This window comes from Pinus tabuliformis, chromosome 1_2 (genome assembly GCF_031772625.1).
Source record: "Pinus tabuliformis cultivar Carrire ecotype Pingquan chromosome 1_2, CPIR1, whole genome shotgun sequence".
Taxonomy (NCBI): Eukaryota; Viridiplantae; Streptophyta; class Pinopsida; order Pinales; family Pinaceae; genus Pinus; species Pinus tabuliformis.
Window position 1 is genome coordinate 397,674,604 of NC_142298.1, and position 14,963 is coordinate 397,689,566.

Genomic DNA, 14,963 nt, shown 5'->3' on the forward strand with positions numbered 1-14,963 from the left:
GTTGAGGAGGTGACACATATGTGAGGGGCCCATGTGGGAGAAACCATTTTTCGCACCCCCCTGCCATTATCTTGTTTCATGGTGAGGGGGTCCAAACGCTTCCCCGCCATTGATTTGGGCGGGGAGGCGGATCACGGTTAGAGTTTGATTGACGTTTATCGCTTGTCAACAAACCCTTTTTGTTGTATTTTACCTTTGACAAAAGATTATAAACATGCTTATTTACAAATAATTAATCACCTTTTAAACAAGGTAATTAAACACTAATTAAAAAGTAATATATTTTGGGTGCATTTAGACTAGCAGCCCCTATTTAATTATTTCAATAACTTAAGCCTAATATAATATAACTTAGGCCAAATTTTAAGCATATTAGGCCTTTATTTACACTAATCTATCCTAAATTCTAATGTTCAACTAAGATTAAATTGTTTGGTTGAACTTATTCTCTAATATAGAAAAAAAATTAAATGATCTGATCAAGATTAAACAGTTTGATTTAGATAAGAAGAAAAGGTTGTGGCATAAAAAAAGATGCACACGGACCTTTATTTATTACAAATGGAATTTATTCATGAAGTGACATTTAAACCATCACACTTATACAAATCTTTTGATTTTCTTTTGATGGGGTTCTATTTCATCTATTTTTATTTTCTATATTTTCAATATCTTTTCATTTTTGTTTATTTCTTCATACCCTCTTTTATAAATAAAAACTAACTTATAAAAAATAAAGCATGTTACAACATCAGCTCCAACTGGGGATTGCTTCCTCTTGCAGGATGCAGAGAAATTTCAGATCCATGTGCCTACTCCTTGGGCTAATGGGGTCTTCTGCTGAAACAAATACACACTGCATGTAAAATATAACTCTCTGACATAATACAATGACGAATCAATGGAAACCTCTCAATACTAAATGTAGTGCTTCAAGTAATTCCCATTAACAGGTAATGAGGAATACTCTCCCTCCAAATTCCGCAGAATGAAAGTGTTATTACCCTTGACCTCAACAATGTTAAAAGGTCCTAACCAAAGGTTTTCAAACTTGCCATGTTTCCCTTTGTCTTCTCTCCTAGCATCCCATCTCAATACCAAATTACCTTACCTGAAATCGCTTTCTCTGGCTTTCCTATCAAACAAGATTTTCATTTTACTCTGATATTTCTTAAGCTTGTAATGTACTTCATCTCTATCCTCATTCAATTCTATGATCTGATTTATTCTTTGAGAGAATTCATCAGCCTCTTCATTTGACTCTTGCAAAAAATTCAAAACAGGAAAATCTAAATGTGTGAGAAATATTGCTTCTTTTCCATAAAAAAGCTGAAAAGGGGATTTACCTATTAATCTTTTGGGTGAAATGATGTTAACCCAAAGTGCATAAATAAGATGGATGTCCACCCTCCTTTTATGATCCTCCAATGTTTTCTTTATAACTTTAACCAAACTTTTATTTGAGGAATCTGCCAATCCATTTCCGTGTCGATAATAGGGCATAGAATGATGCAACAAGATCTAATATTTCTGAGAGAACTCAATCATATTAGTACTACTGAATTCTTGTGCATTGTCTGTCACTATTTGTTGGGGGCATCCAAATATAGACAATATATATTCTTCAATAAACTTGATAACAACAGTATTAGTTTCATTTCTGACTGGAATGGATTCTACCCATTTGGTAAAGTAGTCTGTAGCAGTCAATATCCATCTATGCTGACTGCTTGACGGAGGATGAGTTTCACCAATGAAATCCAATCCCCAATGAAGGAATGGTGCATGGACTAGTACTGGAACCACTGGAAGAGCTGCTAATCTCTGCTTTCCAGTAAACATTTGACACTGTGTACAACTCCTAACCTTTGCTCCCACTTGTGCAAAAAGCATAGGCCAATAAAATCATGCCCCTAAGATCTTGTATGTTGTGGCCCTCCAAGCATAGTGCCCTCCAGAAATTCATGCATGAAATTCATCAATGATCCCTTATGTTCCATTCTCAGTTAAGAAAAGTAAAAGGATGTTAAGAGGATCCTTCCAATTCAAATTTTCATTCACAATACAGTACTTTACAACCTTCAATTTCAGTGTTTTACATTGATTTCTGCGAAATTCAGCTAGACATTCAAATTATCTAAGAAAGTTCACAATGTCAAAGTACCAATCTGATAACAAAAAAATTCCATCAATGTGAATCAAAATTGTTTGATCTGATGCAGAAGGTTCTTGTGGATTCTCCTATATGGGGATTTCAGAAGGTTCTTGTGGATTCTCCTATGTGGGGTTTGTAAAAGGTTCTTGTGTATTATTCTCAACTAGGATGTCAAAAATAAATTATTCCTAATATCTTGCAATTGGATTCAGCAAGGAGCTTGGCCAGGCCTTGAACTTTTACCAATTTGGTGGTCTTGATTATGAGATCATACTCTAAAACTTTAGTTATCCATCTCCCTCTCCTTCCATCAGTGCCGGGTTGAGTTAAAATAGTTTTGACAACATTATTGGGTACATATGCAGTGATGGAAGAATGTAGGAGATAGACTCTAAAGGCTTTCAAAGCTTGAAATAAAGAATAGGCTTGTTTTTCAATGATGTCATACTTTAGCTCAACATCTCTCATAACCTTGCTAAAAAAGGAAACGGGTTAGTCATCTCCATCTTTGTTCTTTTGCAAAAGAACAATAGCTAATGTGGTTTCAGAAGCAAAAGAAAAGACACTGAAAGGTTCAGAGTAATTTGGACTGGCTAAGATGGGGGCTTCTGCAATGGCCTTTTTAATCTGATCAAATGCATACCTAGTAGGAAAAGTCCATTTGATTTCATGGTTCTTTTTCAACATATCAATTATGTCCTTAACTATTTCACCATTGTTAGGGATAAATCTTCTTAAAAAATTAATTTTTCTAAGGAAAGCTTGAACTTCCTTCTTGTTCCTTGGTAATACGAGTGCCTGAATTACTAAAACGCTTTTAGGATCAATGAATACTCTTTCTTTGGAAATCATGTGGTCAAGCAGCTTTTCTTCTTGGAGTGCAAACAAAGACGTCTTGGGATTAAGAGAAATCCCAAATTTTCTGCACCTGTCAAAAACCCTTCTCAAATGCTTCAAATGATTTTCATCAGAATTGGAAAAAACAATTAAATCATCTAAATAAATAACAACAAATTTATTGGTCTTACCTACAAATTCTAGCTCCATAGCATGTTGAAATGTGGCTCCATCATTAGTTAACCCAAAAGGCATCTGATTATACATGAATTTGCCCCATGGAGTTTTAAATGTGGTTTTTTCCCTATCCTTTGCACTCACCATAATCTGATTATATCCAGAAAAACCATCTAACATGGAAATTCTCTGGGCTTCTGAAACTTTCTAAAATAACTGATCCATCTTACGTAATGGATAATTTTCCTTCAGAGAAGATTTATTCAAATTCCTAAAATCCACACATAATCTAATTTCACCATTCTTTTTCCTCACTGGAACTAGATTGGCTACCCAATTTGAATGTCTTAATGGAAGTATTATTTTAGCATCCAGTAGCTTCTTTAGTTCTTTTTTAATCATAGGAAGAAGGACAGGATTAATTCTCCTCAATTTTTGTTTGAAAGGTTTTGCATCTAGTTTTAATAGAATTTTGGGTTCAATAAGAGATGTATCATATGTTTTTAATTCATTATAAGACCAGGCAAAAACATATTTGTAGGCTTTAAGGAGGGCTGAATATTTGTCTTTAGCTTCCATTGACAGGGATGAAGAAACTTTAACGTTTCTGATCTCTTCAAAACTTCCAATATTATACATTTCAATATTTTCATCAGGTGACTCAGAAAGTGGATTTTTGGGGACATAATTATGATCAAAGAGATTATAAAGATGGATTAACCCTTTTGGAATAAAATTGTTAGAGAGTTGGATAATGTTATGATCAACAATTGTAGAATGAAATTGTGGTGTTTGATTTTCATTGTCAATTTCAAGATTATCAAGTGGTTCTTCCTCAACTTGCATGTTTGAGAATCCCTCTTTGACTTGCAAAAAGGATTTTAGTTGCTCTTCATCATCAAAAATTTTCCAGTACTTAAGATTGTCAAGAATAGATGGTCTATACTTGTCTTGAATTTAATATTGGACAAGCATTTTATGAGGGCTTTTAAAGGAAATTGCAGAAACAACCAAGGAATATGCATGCATATTTTGATCTCTAGGAATAAAAATAATATTAAATGCTAAAAAGAAATTTTCAATTGAATCCCAAACTTCATTCCTATAAGATATTAGTCTGGGGTTCTTGGTTTGACATTGATTCCCAACTTTTTTGAGAATAAGTTTGGAATCATTGTATACACTTAAGTTTTGCACCTTAAGACTTCTTGCTAACTCTAATCCTAATAGAAAATCTTCATACTCTACTACATTATTGGTTACATCAAATTCAAGTTTTTATGATTGGGTAATGTTTTCTTTATCTGGAGAAATTAATACAATTCCAACTCCTTCTCCTTCCTTTGAGCAAGAACCATCAAAGTACATTTTCCAAATATAAGTTTCAATGGTTTTAGGTTGATTAAAAATATCTTCAATAGTAAGTTGAGTATTTTGCGAATTATTTATAGATAGTTCAAAACACCGAAAGTCTTGGTCAATAGCACAAATAGGATGATTCCTATCTTGATCAGCTCTACAAACAATATTCACAAATCTAACCTCTCTATATAGCCTGATATGCTCACCTCCGTACATTGGAATAGTGGCATAAAACATATCCATTTGTAAGCTTCCTCCTAACTTAGCACATCAATATCATGATAGCAGCATGCAAAATTTTAGAGGAATGTCAGTGACTACTACGTCTAAAATCACACTTCTGACAAGGATCTGAGCTAAGGTTACCACCAAATCTTTAATGAGTCCAAGACAAGGAACTTTCTTGGAGTCAAAAGTGTAAATATCATGGTAAGTTCTAGTGACTTCTAATTGCAACTGGTCTGTGATCACTTTAGGCATTAGATTATGGGAAGCCCCAAAATCTAACATACAATTATATAGCAGGAAATCATGAATTTTCAGAGTCACATAAAACAGTGGCACATTCTCATATATCATGTCAGAGCAAGAACCAAAAACTACTAAAGGTTTTTCGTCCTACAGGCTTATCACATCCCCTTCAGCATCCACACTGGATGACTGAATCAATTTTGAAACTGGGTTCTTATACCTTATATTTTTTGACACTTCAGCTAGGGGAATTGGTATTTTAACCATTTCCAACTCTATTTCAACATTGAAGGTTGTCAAAATAGTTTTATCAATTTGACTTGTTTCACCTGTTTGATTCAATGGTTGAATGATAGTTGTTTGGGTTTCGGTAGATTTTATTTGAGGTTCATTTAGAGTGGGATTATTTGGAGGTCTACCAGGCCCTACCCTAGGTCTAAGATCATACCTTCTATTTAATTCTCCAATTAGGAATTCATAGAAGGCCTAATTAGAAATTTGATTGTCTTCTTGATTTTGATAAGACTAATTTGAAGGGTGCGGAACAATAGCATTATGTACAGATGAAGAATCAAAAATATTTATATCTTCGGAAATTAGAGGATCAATATCATCTGGTTGTGATGAGCGCCAGTATTGCAGCGAGGATGTTGTAACTAACCCGAGGTTTGTACAAACATGGAGGTGACAGTGGTGTATACACAAGTAAAAGTGATGGTTCTACCTGTTGTCACTATTCAGCTAGCGAGAGACCACTGGGGTTCCAAGCTAGACTTCTATGGAGTCAGAAGAAGCTTGATTCTTTTATGGAAGAAAGGTAAATCTACTCTAAGAGAGAGTTACTCTACTGCAATAATGGAGAAGGTCGACATGTAATGCTAAATCACACCATTTCCTAATTAACCACTAAGAAACTATGCTTGGCATAAATGTTGAATCAACATGAAACAAATGCTACTATCTAAGTCATAGAAGTAAGAAGCATCAAGAATCACTAATGTGCAAGTAAAGAGACTGAACTAAATCTGTTTTTTCTTTTCTTTTCTTTTTATGCAAAATCAAGTATGCAATCTAATTGCTTCTATAGATGTGGCAGGTGAATTAAGGATGTTTGAGGATGGTTGGAATCATTATGAGGTGGGTGGATGGTGTGGAAGACCCTTCGAAGGATTTTGGTGACTTCCTAGAGGTTTTCCATCAATTCGGCCTTAAAACAGGCCATTTCAGGAAAACCTACAGGATGTACTAGAAACCTACTGGATGGTCCTGTATGAATTACAGTGAACCTACAAGATACAACCGAGCGCAGAATGTGAGGTTTTAGAGGTGATGGGAGGCCTAGGAAAGGTGTTTGATGGGTGAAATGGAGTGGAAGAAGGTCTAGGATCACTTAGAAGTCAATATCCAAGATAGTAGATGGCTGGATTCACTCAATGTGCTTGGAAGGATTTCTATGAAAAATGATGAAAAACTGGTGAAGGCGATGGTGAAAAAAAGGGATGGCTAAGGTGCATGAAGTGGAAGGTGGCTACCAGCTATGAAGTCTTAGTCTCCTCCTAAAGCACCTTCTCTGCATAAAACATGTATCTCTTCCAAAAAGTTATGCAAACAAGAAACATTTTCATAAACTAGAAAAGCAGAATTAATGAATTAATTGGCTACACTTATGCATGAGAAAAGTTGCTAAAAGGAATGTCTTTTGGGCAAATTTAGTGTTTTTACAAACGGCTAACCCTCTAGACTTAGTAGCTAGCCTAGAAACAACATACCAAGTAATTTGCTGCCTTTTCTTTAATTAATAGATAAGAGAAGCAGGAAGAGAAACCGACCTGTAGGTTTTGCTTGCTCCCTCTCTCCTTCGACCGATCCCACTGCTCCTTTCTATACTTAAATCGTTTAGAAAGTACCTGCACACAAGCCAAGACAAAAACCAGTCAAAACATACAATGAACACATGTTAATTAAACATATCATAGAATCCAAAATACGATATACATATACGAATATGAATGGAAAAAACTTCGAATTCTTTATTGATAAGAGGAAAGATTACAACCCATGAATGTTCATGCTCGATTCAGTGTCTTCCTTCCAATCAAACCCTTCTCTCCTCATGAAGCAACAATTCAACATCATTACAATACTCTCACTAATCTCATTCAAACAACATCTCTTTAGCTCAAGAAATTCCAACCTAGACCAGCCTTTAAATGCTTGGTCAGTTTATAGTTGAATGGAGGAGGTTAAGCCATTAATGGCCCTCATGAATGCTCTACCAAAATTGGGAGGTGGTTCCATGGAGGAAGGGATAATGGATTGAGGTTCATTAATCCTATTTCTCATCCAAATGTGAGCTCAACCAACCTTGAAACTTACAGAAGTATCCATTGGATGAGGAATCCAATGGATTCATTTAAAAATTCATTGAATCTCACTCAGCATAGGTGAAACAAAGGCTAAGTGCGTTGCAGCGCACCCAGTCAGTGCAGTTCTTGCATTACAATGTAGCCTGACAGAAGGGTGTCTACGCTAATCTCTTTAGGGTCACTTTTTGGATGAATGGTGTCATGGAAACTCTTGGAAGGCAAGCATGATGTAGGTTGACCTCATAAGGGAATGAAACAACAGAATTAGGGATAAACCCTAATTGTACTGATCCAGAAGTTGGGGTTGATGTGCCCAAATTGACCTGTAACAGTTGCCCCCTAAAGCATGAAGTTGAAAATAAACATGTCGAGTGAAATTCTTTACCATTTGGAGAGAAGGTTTCGAAGTGGAAGGTGACTTGCATCAGTTACAATACAAATATCATGATAATTTGATTTTTTCTCATGAACTAGCTGAGGGAAGGCATACCCATGCTCAACTTATAAACTTTCATTACATGTACAAATATAGTCATCTACATATATAGACCCATGAATGGATGACCATGAATGTAAGGCCATTGTACATTTGATATAGTACTCCTGAAAATATATTGCAACCCAGATGGATGAAACTAGATCCGGGGTCTTCAATCTCGTTCAATCTTCACTCAATGTACAAGTCTAACCATGTGAATAGATAATCTGAAGTCAAACATGGAGAGACATCGTCTGGTTACCAACCAAAGATGTGAGTCGTTAACAAACGCGAGAGGAATCACTGATAATTAATGATAATGACCCTCAAGGTACTTCAGTACATTTCACATGGTGTGAATAAATGATTTGATCTCAAACACCATACGAAGTCTTACGGTCGAAGGCCAGTGATGTCAACCTATTGCCGGAAGCAAGAAAACTACCATTGATGTATGCAAGCCTCAAGGTACTGAAGGGGTGTTTCTAACTCAACTTCTTAAATGATGTGTTGATGTCGACAAGAAGCGACTTGTCGCAGGAGGGCCTTGATGTATCCCACATCAACGACACGAAACGAGGTAAATTATTTTGGAGATGAAACATCGACTGACGACACAAGGTTCAGGAATGGCGGGCATGAAAATGAAGGTTTACAGTATTGTAAAGGATGAAGTTTTGAACTGAATGACTTCTCTTGAACATATCGGCGACACTAAAGTGAATTGGTAGCATTGACCCAAAATAAAGCAATGGATGGTATGATAGACCAACAGTGTGATAACCATCAAGTTTAATGACCCAACCCACATAGTCACAGTGATGAGGTGAAAGTGTCATGTTCAAAAGTGACCTACAACCATAAAGTTTTCTCAGCTTTTTCCCATTTTCCCCAGTCATTGTTGACCACTACCTCTTTATTTTTTATCAAGCTTGAGGAGGATAACATATGCTTGTTGTATAATTCCATCCTTCAGGTGAATCCATCGCTATTTGATGTTTTAACGATTCTAGCAAAGGTGAAACTTAGTCTTCTCTAGATGGACAAGTTTGTTGCTATTTAATGTTTTTTAACGAGTTTAACAACAAAGATAACTCGGTCCTTTTCACAATTACAGAGTCTGAAAATGGACTAAAAGGAAACTCCACAAGTTCTTTTTGGTAAATTAATCTCTCAAGTCCGAAAAAGCGTAAAATAATACAAGAGAGATATCATTTCCAATCCTTTAACGAGCTGGAATAGACAAACGCTCAACAATCTTTTCATGTTTAGAGAGTCTGAAAAGAGCTTAAAGAGAACTCCATTTTGAGGAACGAGTGGTGTCTAGGGTAGCAATTGGTTCCGGTGATGTTGGAACTTCTCAAAACATGTTGATTTCTATGAAGAGGCTGGCTAATAAGACCACTCATTGCAACTGTTCCTCAAAAAGGTAAAGCAACCAAGTGAAAGCGTATGATCGGCCAAAGGGATGGTGGCGATGGGATGAAAACAACCAAGGCTTATCTGACGAAAGAGGCTAATAGAATGGAAATCGCGAGGGTTAAAAATGGAAATGGGTTTATTTTTAGACAAGCTTGAACCATAGGGAACTATGCTTGGATTCAGTTTCATGTTTACACAAGCTTAAAATGAAAAACTATGCTTGGATTCAATTTCATTTTTACACAAGCTTGAAATGAAGAATTATGCTTGAGATTGGTTTACATGCTCCCAACATGATGAAAGGGAGAGTCTTCTGTAACCAAATGGAAATTGCTGTGGTGAAGTAGGACAGTTATCCAACACCCTTTGGCCTCATCCAGATAGTGACAAAGGTGAATGGGGTGATTACCTTCACAAAACCTACAGGGAAACTAAACTTTACCATTAGCTGCATGCCCCCAAAGATTCATTACATTCACCTAAGTAGACTGCTCATGGCTATCAAGTGGATGGAATGAAGGTTCGTTTACGAGATCAAGTGAAAGACTCGACTAGGATTTTACAAGATCTACTCAAAGACTCGACTTGGAACTTGGGACCTTGTTTCATTTTTTTAATGAGATTGACACGAGACAAGTAACTCTGCTCAATTTCCTTGTTTCATTTTTTAACGAGGTTGACACAGTAAATGAACTATCCTCATGGACCTGTTTCATTTTTAAACGAGGTTGACACAGTAAAATAACTATCCTCAGACTCCTTTCATTTCTAAAACGAGGTTGACACAAGACAACGAACTATCCTCAGGTTCCTTGGTTTCATTTTTTAACAAGGTTGACACAAGATAAAGAACTATCCTCAGTGACAATCACAACTCATAAGAGGTCATGAAGGAGAGATCTAGTTCCAATGCCCCTAGTACATGTTGTACAACATCACTGAATTGATCGTCAGTTGATGTAGGTATGGAACAGGTTGCCCCATAATTAACCCACGGCAAGGATGATACCATTGGTACAAAAGGACCATTTAGGGAAGATGGTTGACTAGGAGTTATATTTGGACCGGGAAATGAAATTTGGTCAACAGTGACAATTCTGCCTTCATGTGGGAAACAAATCACTCGAAAGAGTGTTGAAACAATAGCTTCCATGTCCTAAACATAGTCGCCCCTAGAAGTAAATTGTAATCTAAAGGGCCTAGGACTACCATTATGTTTAGATAAACGACTTTTCCTCCCAAAGTTATGGGTAACTGTGGAAGGATCCCTAATGGTTTACTGGTTCCTTTGTTAAAAGCCAACAGATTCTGGGTAACTGGCACAAGCGGCGGTGAACTGAGCGCTTGCCAAGTAGTTGAGGAAAGGATACTCACTGATGCACCTTCATCTATAATAGTTCGGGTACAATCATATTACAAACTTGTACTATGATCTAGAAGGGCACATAAGAAGGAAGGTGAAATCTTGCCAGTCGATTCCAATCATAGGAAGTGACTAGACTACTTGGAGGGGGTACCATAGAAACGGGAGAATTAACCCCTTGAGTTACAAGAGTGGCTGTTACCTTGACCTATTGATTTGGTTTGTGTATAGACTAAGAAAATTCACTTTCAGAGAGAGTGGGTTTGACCGACGGTTGATTTGAGTTAGTTAACTCATCAACTAGTGAAGGATTAAGGGATAGTCTCCTGTAACTAGATGGAAGTTGTTGCAGTGGAGCAGGTTGGTTATATCCAACACTTTTTTGGCTTCATCCAAATAGGGACAAAGGTGAATGGGGTGATTCCCTTCACATAACCTACATGGAAACTTAACTTTGTCCTTCTTTCCATGAACTTTACTAACACTAGTTGATGGCGTGTAACCAACATGATCTCTAGAAGTTGATGACATCAGATGATGTGAACGAGAAGACCATTCTTCTAATATTTGAGGAATATCAGGACAATTTCGAAGAAGATGGTCTCCCGCACAAAGTTTGCATGGATATTGAACTTTGTGAGGCTTGACGGGAGGTTTCTCATCAGATGATGCATTCAAAGCAATGGTTGCTTAGTTGCCCCTTTGTTGAATTTGTTTCTTCTTCTTCTTCTTCCCTCTCTTCTTCTTCTTCTTAGCCACCTGGTTACTAGTACCAATACTTTCACCAGGCGAAGAGGAAGAAGGGGAGGAAGAAAGCAAAGGGTCAACTTTAGGATCAACTGGAGGTTTATTTTGTCCAGTTGGAGGTGTACTCGACTATGGAGAAATCACGACATTTTGAACCAAGGAGGTTGAAAACAACCATACTAGCAAGCCAATGGTAAATCCCAGAAGGGACAATGTAGCCATATATGGAGCACCAATATTTCCAAAAGGAGGAAAAGGACTAGGATTCCCATCAAAAGGAATTCCTTGATCGGTGAAATCCAGATTTATCGCCATATGTTTCAACCTAAGATAAACTAAGGAGTGAGCATGGAGGATGTTATCCGTAGTCAATTAATTTTTACGACACTGGAACACAACTTCGCTTTTTCATTTTTAAAGAGTTGAGAAAAGAAAAAGATGACTCTAGCCGCTTTCGATGTTTAATGAGCCTAAAAGGACAAGTGCTCAGATGATCCTTTTACTTTTAAAGAGTCAAAAAGGAATGAATGTGACAACTCTGGAGATTCTATACAATAGGGTTTACCAGAAAAATCGCAAAACTGCAATATACACCTTGGTGGTAAATGAAAGAGAAATTACCAAGGATTTTACGTACGATATTCAATCTTCCCGAATGTTGTGTTCGGTGCGTTGCGATAAGTAAGGCAACAGACTTGGCTTGCTAGGGATAAAGGATTTCAACCTATTAGGGTATCCCACCATATACTCGACGGTACAGGGAGCACAATTTTGTACTAGTACTTATCAAATCAGAGAGGAGGAATCACCAAACCTCAGTGAAAAAGACAACGACAGGTTTAAAGACGTCACAACACGTCTCTAGCCTAGACCTCTAGATGTTTTTCGTTAAGTTCCAATGTGTTATTAGATTAATTGATCTAAATTTTAGGTTGGTCTTGCTTAATTTTTGCCTTTGAAGGTTCACCACGAGATGTTTTTCAAAATTCCTAAGAATGCAACTAGAATGAGAAGCACTCTTTCCATTTAATTTCAGCAATGAAGATCCTAGCTATGAGGGATAGAGCATACAAGTACTTTTTGAACAAGCAACAAAGAGCACAAACTAATGCAATTCCCTAAACCATTCCTTTCAAGCATTCACAAACTTCAAAATGAAAATTGCATGTATTTATTTTCAATTTCTCTTAATGTGAATGATGCAATAAGAAAAACTAATGCACAAACGATTCAGAACTATTTTCATAAAAAGTGACGATTTATGACAATTTCTTTTAAAGGGAAAGGAAGATTGTACGACACTTTCGATTGTAAAGAAATTAAGATTTTCGACACTTTAAATGAAAATACAAATCAAATACACAAATAAATCAATCGATTATTTATGAAGGAATACTTTACAAAACTTCATTTTTTGAAGAAAATGACAATCTAAAGACACTTTTCTATCAACAAAAACAATTGATAAAAAATATTCTAACTTTGACTATAGACTGATAATGACAAAGAAAACATTAAAGAAACATTAATCAATCCAATCAAAGTAGGGCTGGATTAAGGAGATGAAAAACTATTTTCATAGATAAGATATCATTGACATTCAACAAGAAGGGAATCAGAAGAATTTTGGCAAAAACTCAGTCCAAAGGTGGGAATTTAACCTAAGGTTGATCAGCACAGGTCATAGAGGGGGTAAATACACTGCAGAGCACTGTCTCTCACTAAAGCCTGCGCTAATTTCAATCATTTCAAGATTGATCAGCGTAGGTCAAAGAGGGGCTAACTACACTAATCAGGGTAGGTCACAGAGGACCAAACTGTGTTGATTGAAATATTCCAAGGTTAATCAGCGTAGGTCAAAGAAGGCCTAACTGTGCTACATAGCACTGCCTCTAAGGCTAGCCTATGGTGATTCCTGTGAGGCCACTCAAGAGTCATCTAACCTCAAATTTTGACCAATATTCAATGCAAAAGGTTGAATTACAACAAGTATGTCAAGGTGTCTAAGGAGGTGGATAAGCTACTATAAGAGTAAGATGTCCCCAGCAGAGTCACCAATTTGTTTTGGGAAAATTTAGTGTTTTTACAAACGCCTAACCCTCTAGACTTAGTAGCTAACCTAGAAAGAACATACAAAGTAATTCGCTACCTTTTCTTTAATTAACAGATAAGAGAAGCAGGAAGAGAAACTAACCTGTAAGTTTTGCTTGCTCCCTCTCTCCTTCGACCGAACCTGTAGCTCCTTTCCGTACTTAAATCGCTTAGAAAGTACCTGCACACAAGCCGAGACAGAAACCAATCAAAGCATACAATGAAGATCTGTTAATTAAACATATCATAGAATCCAGAATACGATATACATATAAGAATATGAATGGAAAAAGCTTTGAATTCTTTATTGATAAGAGGAAAGATTACAACCCATGAATGTTCATGCTCGATTCAATGTCTTCCTTCCAATTCAAATCCTTCTCTCCTCATGAAGCAACAATTCAACATCATTATAATACTCTCACTAATCTCATTCAAACAGCATATCCTTAGTTCAAGAAATTCCAGCCTAGACCAGGGTTTGAATGCTTGGTCAATTTATAGCTGAATGGAGGACGTTAAGCCATTAATGGCCCTCGTGAATGCTTTGCCAAAATTGGGAGGTGGTTCCATGGAGGAAGGGATAATGGATTGAGGTTCATTAATCCTCTTTATCATCCAAATGCAAGCTCAAACAACCTAGAAACTTCCAGAAGTATCCATTGGATGAGGAATCCAATGGATTCATTTGAAAAATTTGTTGAATCTCGCTCAGCGCAGGTGAAACAAAGGATAAGTGTGTTGTAGCACACCCAATCAGTGCAGCTCTTGCATTGAAATGCAACTTGACAGAACACTGCCAGCACTGATCTCCTTAGGGGCACTTTTTGGATGAATGGTGTCATGGAAACTCTTGGAAGGCAAGCATGGTGTAGGTTGACCTCATAAGGGAATGAAACAACTAAATTAGGGATGGATAAACCCTAATTGTATTGATCTAGAAGTCAGGGTTTATGTGCCCAAATTGACCTGTAACAGAATGAAAGCATGGATGAGATCTACTATAGAAATGGAGATGAAAAATATGACAATGGAAATCTACCTTGCAACACTAACTAAATGCTAATTTAAGGACAACAAACTCCAAAGCTCATAAAAGAACTAGAAATCTATGTTTTTGGGGCTGCTTAAGGGTCCCTTCCTCAAGTCAACATCCTAAAGGGAGGAAGTGAGGCCGAGACACCTGCTGACAACCTTGTGCTAATCGTTTTTATCCCTTCTAACCTTCTACTTGAAGTAAGGCACAAATGGAAGCAAACTAATAAACAACCAATCTAATCTGCACTAGTTGTAATGGAAATGCATCTAAAAAGAAAATTAACAATGAAGCTATGAAACTACACTAAACATACATGTACAAGAAAGAGGAGCCTTGCCTACTAGGCTTGGGCCCTAACCCAAGAGCTTCATCCCTCTAGTTGAACTCAATGCTGGCTCAAAACAAAACTAATTCTTATTACCAAAACAGAAAATTACATCAACATAACATTCACA